General features: G+C 43.2%; 1 protein-coding gene across 1 annotated transcript in view; it reads left to right on the forward strand.

Moving 5' to 3' along the window:
* Positions 1–19,940, forward strand: part of LOC141092600 (transient receptor potential cation channel subfamily V member 6-like) — a 189,628-nt gene that overhangs the window by 48,910 nt on the left and 120,778 nt on the right. The gene's annotated exons all lie outside the window — the stretch shown is intronic.

A 19,940-nucleotide genomic window follows, 5' to 3' on the forward strand; every position in this document is an offset into this window, starting at 1 on the left:
TATGTTTGAGCCTAATAGGCGCTATTATCCCTTTAATGTTTGGCGCCCTGCGGAAAGTAATTCCTGGTCTATCAGGTACAATGGATTTTAATATTGGATCACTTAGAAGTAAGTGCCAGTGTGTATGAAGGCATTTTTTGATTGACTTGTGACAATTATTATAAGTCGTTATAAAATTGAATGCTTTGTTCTTTTCTGTCCCTTTTCTGTCTTTCTGTATAAGGAGGGTTTCTTGCGGGATTTCTCCACTGTGCTTTTGTGTGCTGGATATCAATTTTTTTGGGTATCCTTTCTCTAGGAATCTTTTTCTGAGTATTTCAGATTGAGAAGCGTAGTCATCCTTGGAAGTGCAATTCTTCTTTATCCTTCTAAATTGATTGGACGGTATATTACGCAGCCATTTTGTGTAATGTCCACTCCTGAAATCAATATATGAATTCCTGTCCATAGGCTTAAAGTATGTTTTTGTATGTATCCTTGTGCCATCAGAGAAAATTGTTAGGTCCAGGAAATTGATGCTTTCTTCATGTATTGTTCGTTCAAAATTTATCCCCCAGTGGTTATTAATTATGTCACTGAAAAACTCCTCCATGTCGCCAACTTCCGTGTCCCAGATCAGGAATAAGTCATCAATAAACCTTTTATATAAAACCAAGCCATTCTTGTATTTGTTTCCATATATATGTATGTCGTCAAAAAGACCCATAAAAAGATTAGTGTACGAGCAAGCTGTTTTCGAACCCATAGCTGTGCCATACTTTTGATGGTACATGTCACCATCAAAGGTGAAAAAGTTATTGTTTAATATGAAATTTAGGCCATCCAGAATGAAGTTGATGTTCCTTATATCCAATTGTATGTCTCTTTTTAGATAGTATTCAATACAGAGTAATCCTATTTCATGACCTATATTCGTGTACAATGATGTAACATCCATGGTGACAAATCTATATGATTTTTTCCATGTGATTCCTCCCAAAATCCTGATCATATCCGTAGAATCCTTAATATAGCTTTCTAATTTCACCACGTATTTCTGTAAATTTCTATCAATGTAGGTGGCAAGGTTACTTGTCAGGGAATCAATTCCTGAGATTATTGGTCGCCCAGGGGGATTGTCCAAGCTTTTATGAATCTTGGGCAAGTGGTATAGGAATGGAATGGGGGGTTGCCTTTTTATTAGAAACTTCTTTAAGTCCTTATTGATTATCCCCTGTTGGAATGCCATGTTTATTTTTTGATTGTGTATTTTTGTTAATGTGGGGTACGGGTTATTTTTTACTTTCTCATAGTATTTAGTGTCCGACAATAATCTTAATGCTTCTTTTTTATAATCATTGGTGTTTTGTATCACTATGCCGCCCCCCTTATCGGCTGCCCGAATCACTATTTCACTATTCTTACCCAAATGTTTTCAGTGCTTCTCTCTCTTTCTTCGTGAGATTATTCTTATCCCCCCTTATGTTGCCGGCTTTCTTCATTAAGGTGTCCTTTTTAAGATCTTTTAATAGTAAGTCTTGGAACGTCTCTAATATATGACCCCTACCTATATTAGTTCTGAAATTATGTTTAGCCCTCTCGGTTTTAATGTGTCCAGTTTAAACATCCAATATTTTTCACGTTTTTTGAGCAGCTCGAATCTGTTGGGTATATTCACTGCTATATGATCGATCGGGGTTATCTTGATTGCTGTTGCATCTCTGTTATGATACGTGTCATAATGGAATGACACTCCATGTGCTCTATACCCACTCTTTATATTTGAACGATGTTTGTTTAGCCGCTCATGAAGTGGTCTGATAGTTCTGCCAACATACTGCATGCCACATGGACACTCAAGCAAGTAAATTACAAACTCTGTAGAGCAATTCATGTCATGTTTAATGGTAAAGGATTCATTCGTTGATGCGGATTTAAAGCTGCTTGTCTGTTGGATGCTCCGACAACAAAGGCATCTATTTTTTCTACATTTTGATGTCTTTTTATGCAGTACTTTGGCATAATTCGTGGTTGTCTTATGTTTGAGCCTAATAGGCGCTATTATCCCTTTAATGTTTGGCGCCCTGCGGAAAGTAATTCCTGGTCTATCAGGTACAATGGATTTTAATATTGGATCACTTAGAAGTAAGTGCCAGTGTGTATAAAGGCATTTTTTGATTGACTTGTGACAATTATTATAAGTCGTTATAAAATTGAATGCTTTGTTCTTCTCTGTCCCTTTTCTGTCTTTCTGTATAAGGAGGGTTTCTTGCGGGATTTCTCCACTGTGCTTTTGTGTGCTGGATATCAATTTTTTTGGGTATCCTTTCTCTAGGAATCTTTTTCTGAGTATTTCAGATTGAGAAGCGTAGTCATCCTTGGAAGTGCAATTCTTCTTTATCCTTCTAAATTGATTGGCCGGTATATTACGCAGCCATTTTGTGTAATGTCCACTCCTGAAATCAATATATGAATTCCTGTCCATAGGCTTAAAGTATGTTTTTGTATGTATCCTTGTGCCATCAGAGAAAATTGTTAGGTCCAGGAAATTGATGCTTTCTTCATGTATTGTTCGTTCAAAATTTATCCCCCAGTGGTTATTAATTATGTCACTGAAAAACTCCTCCATGTCGCCAACTTCCGTGTCCCAGATCAGGAATAAGTCATCAATAAACCTTTTATATAAAACCAAGCCATTCTTGTATTTGTTTCCATATATATGTATGTCGTCAAAAAGACCCATAAAAAGATTAGTGTACGAGCAAGCTGTTTTCGAACCCATAGCTGTGCCATACTTTTAATGGTACATGTCACCATCAAAGGTGAAAAAGTTATTGTTTAATATGAAATTTAGGCCATCCAGAATGAAGTTGATGTTCCTTATATCCAATTGTATGTCTCTTTTTAGATAGTATTCAATACAGAGTAATCCTATTTCATGACCTATATTCGTGTACAATGATGTAACATCCATGGTGACAAATCTATATGATTTTTTCCATGTGATTCCTCCCAAAATCCTGATCATATCCGTAGAATCCTTAATATAGCTTTCTAATTTCACCACGTATTTCTGTAAATTTCTATCAATGTAGGTGGCAAGGTTTCTTGTCAGGGAATCAATTCCTGAGATTATTGGTCGCCCAGGGGGATTGTCCAAGCTTTTATGAATCTTGGGCAAGTGGTATAGGAATGGAATGGGGGGTTGCCTTTTTATTAGAAACTTCTTTAAGTCCTTATTGATTATCCCCTGTTGGAATGCCATGTTTATTTTTTGATTGTGTATTTTTGTTAATGTGGGGTACGGGTTATTTTTTACTTTCTCATAGTATTTAGTGTCCGACAATAATCTTAATGCTTCTTTTTTATAATCATTGGTGTTTTGTATCACTATGCCGCCCCCCTTATCGGCTGCCCGAATCACTATTTCACTATTCTTACCCAAATGTTTTCAGTGCTTCTCTCTCTTTCTTCGTGAGATTATTCTTATCCCCCCTTATGTTGCCGGCTTTCTTCATTAAGGTGTCCTTTTTAAGATCTTTTAATAGTAAGTCTTGGAACGTCTCTAGTATATGACCCCTACCTATATTAGTTCTGAAATTAGGTTTAGCCCTCTCGGTTTTAATGTGTCCAGTTTAAACATCCAATATTTTTCACGTTTTTTGAGCAGCTCGAATCTGTTGGGTATATTCACTGCTATATGATCGATCGGGGTTATCTTGATTGCTGTTGCATCTCTGTTATGATACGTGTCATAATGGAATGACACTCCATGTGCTCTATACCCACTCTTTATATTTGAACGATGTTTGTTTAGCCGCTCATGAAGTGGTCTGATAGTTCTGCCAACATACTGCATGCCACATGGACACTCAAGCAAGTAAATTACAAACTCTGTAGAGCAATTCATGTCATGTTTAATGGTAAAGGATTCATTCGTTGATGCGGATTTAAAGCTGCTTGTCTGTTGGATGCTCCGACAACAAAGGCATCTATTTTTTTTACATTTTGATGTCTTTTTATGCAGTACTTTGGCATAATTCGTGGTTGTTTTCTGTTTGAGCCTACTAGGAGCTATTATCCCTTTAATGTTTGGCGCCCTGCGGAAAGTAATTCCTGGTCTATCAGGTACAATGGATTTTAATATTGGATCACTTAGAAGTAAGTGCCAGTGTGTATGAAGGCATTTTTTGATTGACTTGTGACAATTATTATAAGTCGTTATAAAATTGAATGCTTTGTTCTTCTCTGTCCCTTTTCTGTCTTTCTGTATAAGGAGGGTTTCTTGCGGGATTTCTCCACTGTGCTTTTGTGTGCTGGATATCAATTTTTTTGGGTATCCTTTCTCTAGGAATCTTTTTCTGAGTATTTCAGATTGAGAAGCGTAGTCATCCTTGGAAGTGCAATTCTTCTTTATCCTTCTAAATTGATTGGCCGGTATATTACGCAGCCATTTTGTGTAATGTCCACTCCTGAAATCAATATATGAATTCCTGTCCGTAGGCTTAAAGTATGTTTTTGTATGTATCCTTGTGCCATCAGAGAAAATTGTTAGGTCCAGGAAATTGATGCTTTCTTCATGTATTGTTCGTTCAAAATTTATCCCCCAGTGGTTATTAATTATGTCACTGAAAAACTCCTCCATGTCGCCAACTTCCGTGTCCCAGATCAGGAATAAGAAGAGGAGGATGAATGAACTCATGGAGATCAACATCCGACACTGCGGAGACACCATCACGTGTTTCTCAACGCAGTGATTCTAGAGCACTGCCCCCATCCCTTATGGGAAATATGCAAAACATGCAAAACAGAAGCCGCGGAGACACCATCACGTGTTTCTCAACGCAAGCAATGACCAGCCAGGTCTTTGTCCGGGAAGGAACAACCACGGGAAGGGCAGTCTCCAATGAAGGAAACCACCTATGCCAAAACATGGTATCCATCCACATACAGCTGTTTCGGGGTATTGCCCCTCATCAGTGTGGAGTAGGAAACTGGCTGGTAGGAGCAATGCCTAGTAAAAAGACTATGAAGAGGAGGATGAATGAACTCATGGAGATCAACATCCGACACTGCGGAGACACCATCACGTGTTTCTCAACGCAGTGATTCTAGAGCACTGCCCCCATCCCTTATGGGAAATATGCAAAACATGCAAAACAGAAGCCGCGGAGACACCATCACGTGTTTCTCAACGCAAGCAATGACCAGCCAGGTCTTTGTCCGGGAAGGAACAACCACGGGAAGGGCAGTCTCCAATGAAGGAAACCATCTATGCCAAAACATGGTATCCATCCACATACAGCTGTTTCGGGGTATTGCCCCTCATCAGTGTGGAGTAGGAAACTGGCTGGTAGGAGCAATGCCTAGTAAAAAGACTATGAAGAGGAGGATGAATGAACTCATGGAGATCAACATCCGACACTGCGGAGACACCATCACGTGTTTCTCAACGCAGTGATTCTAGAGCACTGCCCCCATCCCTTATGGGAAATATGCAAAACAGAAGCCGCGGAGACACCATCACGTGTTTCTCAACGCAAGCAATGACCAGCCAGGTCTTTGTCCAAGAAGGAACAACCACGGGAAGGGCAGTCTCCAATGAAGGAAACCACCTATGCCAAAACATGGTATCCATCCACATACAGCTGTTTCGGGGTATTGCCCCTCATCAGTGTGGAGTAGGAAACTGGCTGGTAGGAGCAATGCCTAGTAAAAAGACTATGAAGAGGAGGATGAATGAACTCATGGAGATCAACATCCGACACTGCGGAGACACCATCACGTGTTTCTCAACGCAGTGATTCTAGAGCACTGCCCCCATCCCTTATGGGAAATATGCAAAACATGCAAAACAGAAGCCGCGGAGACACCATCACGTGTTTCTCAACGCAAGCAATGACCAGCCAGGTCTTTGTCCGGGAAGGAACAACCAAGGGAAGGGCAGTCTCCAATGAAGGAAACCACCTATGCCAAAACATGGTAACCATCCACATACAGCTGTTTCGGGGTATTGCCCCTCATCAGTGTGGAGTAGGAAACTGGCTGGTAGGAGCAATGCCTAGTAAAAAGACTATGAAGAGGAGGATGAATGAACTCATGGAGATCAACATCCGACACTGCGGAGACACCATCACGTGTTTCTCAACGCAGTGATTCTAGAGCACTGCCCCCATCCCTTATGGGAAATATGCAAAACATGCAAAACAGAAGCCGCGGAGACACCATCACGTGTTTCTCAACGCAAGCAATGACCAGCCAGGTCTTTGTCCGGGAAGGAACAACCACGGGAAGGGCAGTCTCCAATGAAGGAAACCACCTATGCCAAAACATGGTATCCATCCACATACAGCTGTTTCGGGGTATTGCCCCTCATCAGTGTGGAGTAGGAAACTGGCTGGTAGGAGCAATGCCTAGTAAAAAGACTATGAAGAGGAGGATGAATGAACTCATGGAGATCAACATCCGACACTGCGGAGACACCATCACGTGTTTCTCAACGCAGTGATTCTAGAGCACTGCCCCCATCCCTTATGGGAAATATGCAAAACATGCAAAACAGAAGCCGCGGAGACACCATCACGTGTTTCTCAACGCAAGCAATGACCAGCCAGGTCTTTGTCCGAGAAGGAACAACCACGGGAAGGGCAGTCTGCAATGAAGGAAACCACCTATGCCAAAACATGGTATCCATCCACATACAGCTGTTTCGGGGTATTGCCCCTCATCAGTGTGGAGTAGGAAACTGGCTGGTAGGAGCAATGCCTAGTAAAAAGACTATGAAGAGGAGGATGAATGAACTCATGGAGATCAACATCCGACACTGCGGAGACACCATCATGTGTTTCTCAACGCAGTGATTCTAGAGCACTGCCCCCATCCCTTATGGGAAATATGCAAAACATGCAAAACAGAAGCCGCGGAGACACCATCACGTGTTTCTCAACGCAAGCAATGACCAGCCAGGTCTTTGTCCGGGAAGGAACAACCACGGGAAGGGCAGTCTCCAATGAAGGAAACCACCTATGCCAAAACATGGTATCCATCCACATACAGCTGTTTCGGGGTATTGCCCCTCATCAGTGTGGAGTAGGAAACTGGCTGGTAGGAGCAATGCCTAGTAAAAAGACTATGAAGAGGAGGATGAATGAACTCATGGAGATCAACATCCGACACTGCGGAGACACCATCATGTGTTTCTCAATGCAGTGATTCTAGAGCACTGCCCCCATCCCTTATGGGAAATATGCAAAACATGCAAAACAGAAGCCGCAGAGACACCATCACGTGTTTCTCAACGCAAGCAATGACCAGCCAGGTCTTTGTCCGGGAAGGAACAACCACGGGAAGGGCAGTCTCCAATGAAGGAAACCACCTATGCCAAAACATGGTATCCATCCACATACAGCTGTTTCGGGGTATTGCCCCTCATCAGTGTGGAGTAGGAAACTGGCCTATTAGGAGCAATGCCTAGTAAAAAGACTATGAAGAGGAGGATGAATGAACTCATGGAGATCAACATCCGACACTGCGGAGACACCATCACGTGTTTCTCAACGCAGTGATTCTAGAGCACTGCCCCCATCCCTTATGGGAAATATGCAAAACAGAAGCCGCGGAGACACCATCACGTGTTTCTCAACGCAAGCAATGACCAGCCAGGTCTTTGTCCGGGAAGGAACAACCACGGGAAGGGCAGTCTCCAATGAAGGAAACCACCTATGCCAAAACATGGTAACCATCCACATACAGCTGTTTCGGGGTATTGCCCCTCATCAGTGTGGAGTAGGAAACTGGCTGGTAGGAGCAATGCCTAGTAAAAAGACTATGAAGAGGAGGATGAATGAACTCATGGAGATCAACATCCGACACTGCGGAGACACCATCATGTGTTTCTCAACGCAGTGATTCTAGAGCACTGCCCCATCTCCATGAGTTCATTCATCCTCCTCTTCATAGTCTTTTTACTAGGCATTGCTCCTACCAGCCAGTTTCCTACTCCACACTGATGAGGGGCAATACCCCGAAAAGCTGTATGTGGATGGATACCATGTTTTGGCATAGGTGGTTTCCTTCATTGGAGACTGCCCTTCCCGTGGTTGCTCCTTCCCGGACAAAGACCTGGCTGGTCATTGCTTGCGTTGAGAAACACGTGATGGTGTCTCCGCGGCTTCTGTTTTGCATGTTTTGCATATTTCCCATAAGGGATGGGGGCAGTGCTCTAGAATCACTGCGTTGAGAAACACGTGATGGTGTCTCCGCAGTGTCGGATGTTGATCTCCATGAGTTCATTCATCCTCCTCTTCATAGTCTTTTTACTAGGCATTGCTCCTACCAGCCAGTTTCATAGAATCGTAGAGTTGGAAGGGACCTCCTGGGCCATCTGGTCCAACCCCCTGCTCAAAGCAGGATTCGCTAAATCATCCCAGTCAGATGTCTGTCCAGCCTCTGTTTGAAGACTTCCATTGAAGGAGAACTCACCACTTCTCGTGGCAGCCTGTTCCACTCATTGATCACTCTAACTGTCAAAAAGTTTTTTCTAATATCTAATCTGTGTCTCCTCCCATTCAGTTTCATCCCATTGCTTCTAGTCTTTCCTTGTGCAAATGAGAATAAAGTTGATCCTTCTACAATGTGACAGCCCTTTAGATATTTGTAGACAGCAATTAAGTCTCCTCTCAGTCTTCTCTTTTGCAAACTAAACATTCCCAAATCCTGCAACCTTTCCTCATAAGACAGGGTTTGCAGACCGGTCACCATTCTGGTCGCTCTTTTCTGAACTTGCTCCAGTTTGTTGATGTCTTTTTTAAAATGTGGTGCCCAAAACTGGACACAATATTCCAGATGAGGTCTGACCAAAGAGGAGTAGAGGGAAATAATGACTTCACGTGATCTAGACTGTATGCTTCTGTTAATACATCCTAGAACTGCATTTGCCTTTTTTGCTGCTGCATCACACTGTTGACTCATATTCAGTCTGTGATCTATTAGTATACCCAAGTCTTTTTCACATGTGCTGTCACTTAGCCCTATTCCTCCCATTCTATATATGCTTTTTTCATTTTTATTGCCCAGATGTAGTACTTTGCATTTCTCCCTGTTAAAAACCATTCTGTTAGTTACTGCCCACTTCTCCAGTTTATTTAAATCTTTTTGAATCCTCTCTCTCTCTTCTCTAGTATTAGCTATCCCTCCTAGCTTTGTGTCATCAGCAAATTTAATCAGTTTACCCTCAATTCCTTCATCTAAATCGTTGATAAAGATGTTGAACAATACAGGGACCAGGACAGAGCCCTGTGGTACCCCACTTGAGACATTCTTCCAACTGGATGTGCAGCCATTTACGACCACTCTTTGGGTCCGATCACTAAGCCAGCTATGAATCCACCTAACAGTTGCCTTGTCCATTCCATACTTAGTCATTTTTTCAATAAGGATTGTATGAGAGACTTTGTCAAATGCTTTGCTGAAGTCAAGATATACTATATCTACAGCATTTCCTTGATCCACCCAATCAGTGATACCGTCATAGAAGGAAATTAAGTTAGTCTGACATGACTTATTAGTTACAAACCCATGCTGACTCTGTTTGATCACTTCATTCTTATCCAGGTATTGACTTACATGTTGTTTAATAATTTGTTCAAAGATCTTTCCTGGTATAGAAGTCAGACTCACCGGCCTATAGTTGCCTGGGTCCACCTTCTTCCCCTTTTTGAAGATAGGAACAACATTTGCTCTTCTCCAGTCTTCTGGCACTTCTCCTGTTCTCCAAGAATTTTCAAAGATTATGGAGAGTGGTTCAGAAATTTCTTCTGCTATCTCCTTCAGTACTCTGGGGTGTAATTCATCTGGACCTGGAGACTTGAATTCATTTAGGTTAGCTAAGTGTTTCCTCACTATCTTTCTGTTTATAGATATCCTGGATTCTTCTATTCCCTTAATAGGACAGTGAAGAACAGTTGGTGTTACATTTCCTTTCTGAGAGAAAACAGATGCAAAATAGGAATTTAAAAGTTCAGCCTTCTCAACATCCTGTCTTACCATTTCATCATTTTCATCCTGTAAAAATCCTATAGCATCTTTGACTTTTCTTTTACTTTTGACATATCCCCAAAATCCTTTATTATTGCTTTTGACATCTCTTGCAAGCCTCAATTCATTTTCAGCTTTAGCTAATCTGATTTGTGCCCTGCAGATTCTGCAGACAGCATTATATTCTTCTTTAGATATGCCTCCCTCTTTCCATTTTATAAACATTTTTTTCTTCCTTTTTAGCATGTGCTTAAGTTCTGTGTTCACCCATCCTGGTTTCCTTAAATGCTTCCTATTCTTCCCTCTTTTCGGAATTGTTAACAACTGTGCTTTGAGAATTTCATTTTTCAAGATTTCCCATCCTTCCTGGACATTTTTGTCTTTAAGGATATCCAGCCATTGGATCCCTCCAATTATCTTTCTGAATCCCTTAAAATCTGCCTTTCTGAAATCTAACCTTGACGTCTGAGTCTTCACAGGTCTTCCGCCTCTAGTTATCCAAAACTCTAAAATAGCATGGTCGCTACCTCCTAGGGTTCCAGCCACTTTTACCTCCTCAACCATTTCCTCCCTGTTTATAAGGATTAGATCCAAGGTAGCAGTTCCCCTTGTTTTCTCCCCTACCTTTTGGAAGATAAAGTTGTCAGCAAGAGAGGATAAGAATTTCCTTGACCTGTTAGTTTTGCCTGAGAGAGATTCCCAACAAATGTCTGGATAGTTGAAATCTCCCATGACAACTATGTCATATTTTTTGGAGAACTTGGCCATTTGATGCATAAAGAGTTCATCCATATCTTCAGCTTGCACAGGCGGCCTGTAGTAAATGCCTACAATGGTGTCCTTTCCATTGTTCTGTCCTTGTATTCTTACCCAAACAGTTTCCACAGAACTCCCAGTCTCTGAAGCTTCAATCTCTGTGCAGATATATGCATTTCTAACATACAATGCAACACCCCCTCCTCGTTTATCAAGTCTGTTTCTTGCAAATAAGTTGTATCCTTCTAGTCTTGTATTCCAATCATGTGTATCGTCCCACCAAGTTTCAGTGATTCCAATGACATCATATTTCTTTTCCTGTGTTAGTAGTTCCAATTCTCCTTGTTTGTTGCCCATGCTTTGTGCATTAGTATAGAAACATTTTAGTTTGTGATTGGTTTCTCTTTCTCCAATATTGTTATTAATTAGATTCTTTCGTCTTTGTTCTTCCTTTCCACTTCTATTAGCAGAGTTCTCAATAGCATTTGTCAGGTGTATGGCTTTTTTTGGTCTTTTGCTTCCCTTCCCATGTTGTTCTAGTTTAAAGCTCTCCTTACAAGTGTAGCAAGGCTACTCCACACTGATGAGGCTACTCCACACTGATGAGGGGCAATACCCCGAAACAGCTGTATGTGGATGGATACCATGTTTTGGCATAGGTGGTTTCCTTCATTGGAGACTGCCCTTCCCGTGGTTGTTCCTTCCCGGACAAAGACCTGGCTGGTCATTGCTTGCGTTGAGAAACACGTGATGGTGTCTCCGCGGCTTCTGTTTTCCAGATCAGGAATAAGTCATCAATAAACCTTTTATATAAAACCAAGCCATTCTTGCATTTGTTTCCATATATATGTATGTCGTCAAAAAGACCCATAAAAAGATTAGCGTACGAGCAAGCTGTTTTCGAACCCATTGCTGTGCCATACTTTTGATGGTACATGTCACCATCAAAGGTGAAAAAGTTATTGTTTAATATGAAATTTAGGCCATCCAGAATGAAGTTGATGTTCCTTATATCCAATTGTATGTCTCTATTTAGATAGTATTCAATACAGAGTAATCCTATTTCATGACCTATATTCGTGTACAATGATGTAACATCCATGGTGACAAATCTATATGATTTTTTCCATGTGATTCCTCCCAAAATCCTGATCATATCCGTAGAATCCTTAATATAGCTTTCTAATTTCACCACGTATTTCTGTAAATTTCTATCAATGTAGGTGGCAAGGTTACTTGTCAGGGAATCAATTCCTGAGATTATTGGTCGCCCAGGGGGATTGTCCAAGCTTTTATGAATCTTGGGCAAGTAGTATAGGAATGGAATGGGGGGTTGCCTTTTTATTAGAAACTTCTTTAAGTCCTTATTGATTATCCCCTGTTGAAATGCCATGTTTATTTTTTGATTGCGTATTTTTGTTAATGTGGGGTACGGGTTATTTTTTACTTTCTCATAGTATTTAGTGTCCGACAATAATCTTAATGCTTCTTTTTTATAATCATTGGTGTTTTGTATCACTATGCCGCCCCCCTTATCGGCTGCTCGAATCACTATTTCACTATTCTTACCCAAATTTTTCAGGGCTTCTCTCTCTTTCTGTCAGGAACACCGCACTGCACTTGCTCACTGTGCCAGTGCGGGTGTCCTGAGTACAAAGACAGTACTCACAGATACCTGTGGAGCAGGGCAGCAGCGGTGACGATGCGTGCTTCAGAGTATCAGGACCTGAAGCACATGACTGCTGGGGGCGTGACCTAAGCTCCACAGATCTAGGAGCTGCAGGGAAACTCCTAGAAAGGTAACTACAGGGCAATGTTACCAAGGGGCATAGACAGAGACAGAAACCAGACGAAGCCAGGGTCAAAGCACCAGATAGCAATACAGTACCACGGGGTTTAGACAGAAAGGATAGTCAGGACGTAGCAATAGGTCAGAAAACCGGAACGGGCAATAGACGGTACAATAGGGACAAACTGTAATGGAGTAACGATAGCCAAGCCAGGAGGTCAGAACCAGAGAAGACAGTAGTACCAAAGCGAGAGACGGAGTACAGAGTGAGGGAACAGGCCGGGTCATACACGGGAATCAAACAAGCAACGCAGAATACACGCACACCAGGGGTCAGACACACCAGAACAACAGTATAGCTGACAGAGAACCCTGGTAAAGAGTGAGTATAAATACCCCTCCCAGATCCAGAAAGAGGCCACAAACACTTAACCCTGTGAGTGCAGGGCAAGAACCCTGTTCAAACCATGACAGTACCCCCCTCTTAATGGGGGGCCACTGGACCCCCAGGCTTGTCTGGGTATCTGGCGTGGAAAGCCCGCACCAGACGATCGGCATGCACCGAACTGACCGGAACCCATGACCGATCCTCCAGAGAGTACCCCTTACAGTGTATCAGATACTGGAGTCTCCGGCGCACCCACCGGGAGTCAACAATGCGCCCTACTTCATACTCCAGCTGCCCCTCTACCAGCACTGGCGGAGCATTTGATGAGGGATCCTCTCTCACCGTCCCCACAGGCTTTAACAGGGACCTGTGGAAGACATTAGAAATTTTAAAGGAGGTGGGCAGCTGCAGTCGGTAGGCTACTGGGTTAACAACCTCCACAACTTTGTATGGGCCAATGAACTTGGGGCCCAGCTTTATAGAAGGTATCTTAAGCTTGATATTGTGGGTGGATAGCCACACCTTCTCCCCTACTGCAAATGCTGGACCTGGCCCCCTCCTCCTGTCAGCAAACCGCTTATAGTTTTCCTGGGCCTTGGAAATATTCCTCTGAACCTCCCTCCAAAGAATTCTAAGACGTTGTGTCACATCCTCAGCACCAGGACAACCTGAATCCATACGGGAAAACTCTCCAAAATGTGGGTTAAAGCCATAGTTGACCTGACAAGGAGACTTCCCAGTAGACTGACTCACACGACCGTTGAATGCAAACTCTTCCATGGGCAATACCTCACACCAGTCCTCCTGCCTGGAAGAGGCCAAGCATCTCAGAATCTGCTCCAACGATTGGTTCGTGCGCTCCGTCTGTCCATTAGACTCTGGGTGGTAGGCAGAGGAGAAGGACAACGAAATCCCCAGCTTTTTGCAAAAAGCCCTCCAGAACCTGGCTACAAACTGTACCCCTCTGTCTGACACCACATTCATAGGCACTCCATGTAACCTAATTATATGCTGCATAAATAAGCGGGCCAGGGTTTCAGCAGATGGTAACGCGGGGAGAGGTACAAAGTGAGCTTGTTTTGAAAACCTATCCACCACCACCCATATCACCGAGTTGCCCCTGGAAGGGGGAAGATTTGTGATAAAATCCATGGACAAATGTGTCCATGGTCTATCCGGAATTGGCAAAGGCACCAATTCCCCGGCCGGCCGGACCTGAGAACTTTTAGAACGAGCGCACACCCCACATGCAGTCACAAACTTTTTAATATCTGTTACCATAGAGGGCCACCAGAAATCCCTCGCAATTGCCCCCCGGGTAGCTGCAATCCCAGGATGGGCACTCAACACAGAATCATGAAATTCCTGCATAAGTCCGAGACGGAAACGTTCCGGTACAAACAATTTACCCGGGGGTTTACCACCAGGAGCCCGAGCCTGGGCCTCCAAAATCCCTCTCTGTAACTCAGATGAGATTTCGGCCACCACTACTCCTGGCTGAAGAATGGAGGAGGGAGGTTCTGGAGGGGACACCGAATCAAAGCTTCGGGATAAGGCATCAGCCTTGATGTTTTTAGATCCCGGGCGGAATGTGATGGTAAACTGAAAACGAGAAAAAAAAGTGCCCACCGAGCCTGTCTGGGGGTCAATCTCTTGGCAGACTCGATATAGGCCAAATTTTTGTGATCAGTGATGACTGTAATGGGATGAACAGACCCCTCCAGGAAGTGCCTCCATTCTTCAAAAGCCAACTTTACCGCCAACAACTCTCTATTGCCGACATCGTAATTTCTCTCAGCAGAGGAAAATTTTTTAGAGAAGAAGGCGCAAGGTCTCAGGTTAGTAAGGGTAGGAGGGCCCTGAGACAAAACTGCCCCCACCCCCACTTCCGAGGTGTCAACCTCCACGACAAAAGGTCTTGACGGGTCGGGTTGTACCAATACAGGGGCTGAAGAAAAGCACTTTTTTAATGTCATGAAAGAGTTTTTTGCAGCTACAGACCAATTTTTTACATCAGCTCCCTTGAGAGTGAGGTCCGTTAGAGGCTTTACCACCTGCGAGAAGCCCTTAATAAATTTCCTATAAAAGTTGGCAAAGCCCAAAAATCGTTGCAACCGTTTCAAGTCATGAGGTTGCACCCACTCCGTAACAGCCTGGACTTTCTTAGGATCCATGTGGAACCCCTCTCCTGACACAATCAACCCCAGAAAGGATACTTCTTGCATGAAAAATGAGCATTTTTCCAGCTTGGCATACAAATGATTCTCCCTCAGTCTCATGAGAACCATCCGCAAATGGTGCAAGTGAGATTGACTGTCCACCGAGTACACCAGAATGTCATCCAAATAGATAACCACAAAACGACCGATTAAATCAGAGAAAATTACGTTAATAAAATTCTGAAAAACAGCAGGAGCGTTGGTGAGACCAAAGGGCATAACCAAGTTTTTGAACAGCCCTTCAGTCGTCAGGAATGCTGTTTTCCATTCGTCCCCTTCACGGACTCTTATAAGGTTATATGCCCCACGTAAATCCAGTTTAGAGAACCACTTGGCCCCGGTGAGTTGGTTACATAAATCAGGAATTAGGGGGAGAGGGTATGTATTTTTCACAGTAATTTTGTTTAATTCCCGAAAGTCGAGGCACGGCCGCAAACCACCATCTTTTTTCTTAACAAAAAATAAGCCCGCAGCCACAGGTGAAACAGAAGGCCTAATATGCTCTTTGCGGAGACTCTCAGTAATGTACTCCTTCATGGCTAGACGTTCGGGCCCGGACAAATTGAACAGGCGAGCCTTGGGTAACTTGGCTCCAGGGACTAGATTAATGGCACAATCAAAGGGTCTATGTGGTGGTAGCGCCTCAGCCTCACTTTCAGAAAATACGTCTTGAAAATCTTTCAGGCACTCCGGAATACCTTCCAGATCGACAGACGACACTGACACAGATTTTACTGGGGTGACAAGGGTTGTCAAGTTACAACATAGACCATTAGCCATACAACCCCACTGAATGATCTCCCCTGTGACCCAGTCAATAGTAGGATTGTGACGTTGAAGCCAAGGCATACCCAGTATCAGTCCAGCCGGCAGATTATTTATGACAAAACATCTTAATTTTTCCACGTGAGTGGAACCCACTTTCAGAGAAAAGGTATCAGTCATGAAACAAATTCCCTCCTGGGTGATAGGAGAAGAATCAATTGCCACGATTTTAACAGGATCTTTTAACCTGACTGTCCCTATCTTATGAAAAGTCACAACTTTGGCATCGATCAGATTAATAGAAGAACCACAGTCAACAAAGGCGGTAGTCCCAACCGGGCCGCCTGTAAGTTCCAGTTCCACCGGAAGCAGAATTTTAGTAAGCGAGTAAAAGGGTACCTGGGAGTCTGGGCAACCTCCTCGATTGTTACCCAGACTCAGTCGTTTTCCTGACGGCTTCACTGAAGAAGGGCAAGAAGGACAGTTCCTTCTCCAATGTCCAGCGGATCCACAGTAAAAGCACAATTGGTTGTTTCTTCGGTGTCTCCTCTCTTTTTCCTCCAATGATGTGGCACCAACCTCCATGGGCTCAGGACTAGATGCAGAGTCTCTCAGATTGGAGAATAAAGGGGTCTCCTGCAGCATGACCCCTCTTGCCCGTAGCCTACGGTCCATGCGGACAGCCTGGATCATAGCGTCCTCCAAAGAATCCGGTGGAGGATGAAGGGCTAGGGCATCTTTCAAACGTTCGGACAGGCCTCTACAGAACAAACCCCGGAGGGCAGCGTCATCCCAGGAGACCTCCGCTGCCCAGCGTCTGAACTCAGAGCAGAACCATTCAGCAGAGTTCCTTCCTTGTGTCACACTCATCACCATATCTTCTGCCAGACGCACTCTATCAGGCTCATCATAAATGTGCCCCAGAGCCTCAAAGAACAAATTCATAGACATGTGTTCAGGAGCAGAGGAAGAGAGAGAGAAAGCCCATGCCTGTGGAGCCCCCCGAAGTAGGGAAATGACGACCCCCACCCTCTGGAACTCATCCCCGGAAGAGCGGGGCCTCAGAGAAAAAAAAAGCTTGCATCCTTCTCTGAAAGACCTGAACTCCTTTTTATCCCCTGAGAAAAGGTCTGGCAATTTGACCGGAGATTCTGGGAATGCCAATGACACATCTCTATCCCCAGCACAAGAATCCCCTATAGAGGCAGCCCCCTGTACCGTATCCACCAACTGTTGCTGGGTCTGGGCCATCATGCGCTGTTCCACATTAAGTTTGTGGAACATTTGGGTCAGGTGCTTGACCTGATCAGCCAAGGCTTGTATGGGATCCATGAGGATAACACACTTTTTTTTTTTTTTTTTTTCTCAGAAAAAAAAAAAAAAACTGAAATGGTCAGCTATAATGTCAGGAACACCGCACTGCACTTGCTCACTGTGCCAGTGTGGGTGTCCTGAGTACAAAGACAGTACTCACAGATACCTGTGGAGCAGGGCAGCAGCGGTGACGATGCGTGCTTCAGAGTATCAGGACCTGAAGCACATGACTGCTGGGGGCGTGGCCTAAGCTCCACAGATCTAGGAGCTGCAGGGAAACTCCTAGAAAGGTAACTACAGGGCAATGTTACCAAGGGGCATAGACAGAGACAGAAACCAGACGAAGCCAGGGTCAAACACCAGATAGCAATACAGTACCACGGGGTTTAGACAGAAAGGATAGTCAGGATGTAGCAATAGGTCAGAAAACCAGAACGGGCAATAGACGGTACAATAGGGACAAACTGTAACGGAGTAACGATAGCCAAGCCAGGAGGTCAGAACCGGAGAAGACAGTAGTACCAAAGCGAGAGACGGAGTACAGAGTGAGGGAACAGGCCGGGTCATACACGGGAATCAAACAAGCAACGCAGAATACACGCACACCAGGGGTCAGACACACCAGAACAACAGTATAGCTGACAGAGAACCCTGGTAAAGAGTGAGTATAAATACCCCTCCCAGATCCAGAAAGAGGCCACGAACACTTAACCCTGTGAGTGCAGGGCAAGAACCCTGTTCAAACCATGACACTTTCTTTGTGAGATTATTCTTATCCCCCCTTATGTTGCCGGCTTTCTTCATTAAGGTGTCCTTTTTAAGATCTTTTAATAGTAAGTCTTGGAACGCCTCTAGTATATGACCCCTACTTTCCAAGGGATAGAAATTGGATTTTGTTTTCAGAGTAGGGTCAGATGGTGCTTCACTTTTGTTATCTTTCGTGTCATCTGGCTTTGATAAGAAATGCCTTTTGAGAGTCAACCTCCTAATATACTGATGCACATCTATAAAAAGTTTAAAATCGTCTGGTTGGTTTGTGGGGCAGAAAAGTAAGCCCTTATTCAGAAGCTCCTTTTCTTCTTCTGTCAATGAATAGTCTGATAAATTAATGACATTATTATTAGTTACCGTTATCTGTTTCAATCCCGGAAAGTGATCTTTGCTTTTTTCTTTATTTCCTCTTCCTCTCTTTCCCCTTTTTTTCTTTTTCCAAGAGTGGGACTGAAAAATTTCGTTATATTTTGATTTGTTACGTTTACAGCGGCTAAAAAAGGAACTATGCCATTATTTTGATTTTTTGAGTTGTCTAGTATAACCTTTTGTGTAGGGATATTGCTACCTGTTTCTATAGGTGTTGGTGTTACTATACTGATTAAATCCTCCTGGTTCTGATCAGTTTCTGTAATAATCATTAAGTCGGGTACAGGGTTTTTATTGTTTTTCAAAGGCTTATTATTGTCATGTAATATGATTGGGTCTAGGGGCCTCTCTCGGTTGATTCTATCGATGAGTTCTTTGATTTTGTTAAGATGTTCATCAACATTAACTGTTCCAGTTCCAACAGGTTTTGGATCCTCTGCATTATTATGTACTTGTGCTACAGTAATGACTTGATTGCTGCTAGCTGGCTCGTTATTGGATGCTTCTTTGTTTATATTCCTATCCCCATTGATTAATCTTGTCATGCTGCTAGGTAATTTTTCTATCACGATGAAACCCTCATCATCAAATATTTCATCTGGAAAAAGGCTTGACTCCTCCTTGCTATCTATTTCCTCCTCATCCATTGTCTCAATTTCATTAGTGCTCACAGTCACTGTGGATCTTAGGTTCAGTCCCTGTGTGCTGGATTTTTCAGGGCCGTGCCTGGACACTGTTTTTGTCTCTGTCTGCATTTTGTTCCCGGTAGGTGCTATCTCCGTATTATTCTTCCTAAAATCTATAGTGTTTTGACTGTCTTGACTATTACTAGTGTTATTTCTTGTGTCTCTCTCACCAGGGGTCTTACCCCTCCTGGAGCTCTTGGAGAAACTCCTTCCTCTATGCTCTTTGTGGTGTGTGGGAGTTCTATTCCTCCTATATGTATTATTCTCCATATCAGGTTTGTACTGGGAATAGTCCTGTCTATCTCTGTTGAGCTTCCTGGACTTCCTAATTACTGTATCGTGTTCGATTTGCATCAAACTAGTGCTGATATTAGAATATATTCTTTTAAATTCAGTACATGCTTTAAACCTATTCAAGCTTGCTCTGATTATGTTAATTTCTTCTGTTGCAGCATCTGCAAGTTTTGACCTTTTATCACATAAAATACTCAACAGCGTGTTCATACATTTTCTCAAAACAAAGTTCCAATTTGTGGTAAAGTCATTATCATCAGGAAATGGAGAATTCAATACCAATCTTAGCCCCCTGGGGCAGATGTTCTCCTCTATGTAAACAGTCAAAAACCGGGCATCAATGCCATACTGCACCTCCTTTTTGAGGGCATCCTCCAAAGCATGCAAAAGTTCCTTCATAGTCTTAAGTTCCTCATCACTAAAGTTCTCACCACCAGTCACATTATCCTCAGAAGATGTTCGACCAGTACCTATGGTGCGTTGTATCAACTTCTCTCTGGAAGCAAATCTTCCACGCAAATAGTCCATCTTATCACGCAAAATTTATGCAGCACTCTGTTCCAAACGGGATGCTA

The sequence above is a fragment of the Dendrobates tinctorius genome, unplaced genomic scaffold, assembly GCF_039654945.1.
Source record: "Dendrobates tinctorius isolate UK_male_01 unplaced genomic scaffold, ASM3965494v1 ptg000060l, whole genome shotgun sequence".
Lineage (NCBI taxonomy): Eukaryota > Metazoa > Chordata > Amphibia > Anura > Dendrobatidae > Dendrobates > Dendrobates tinctorius.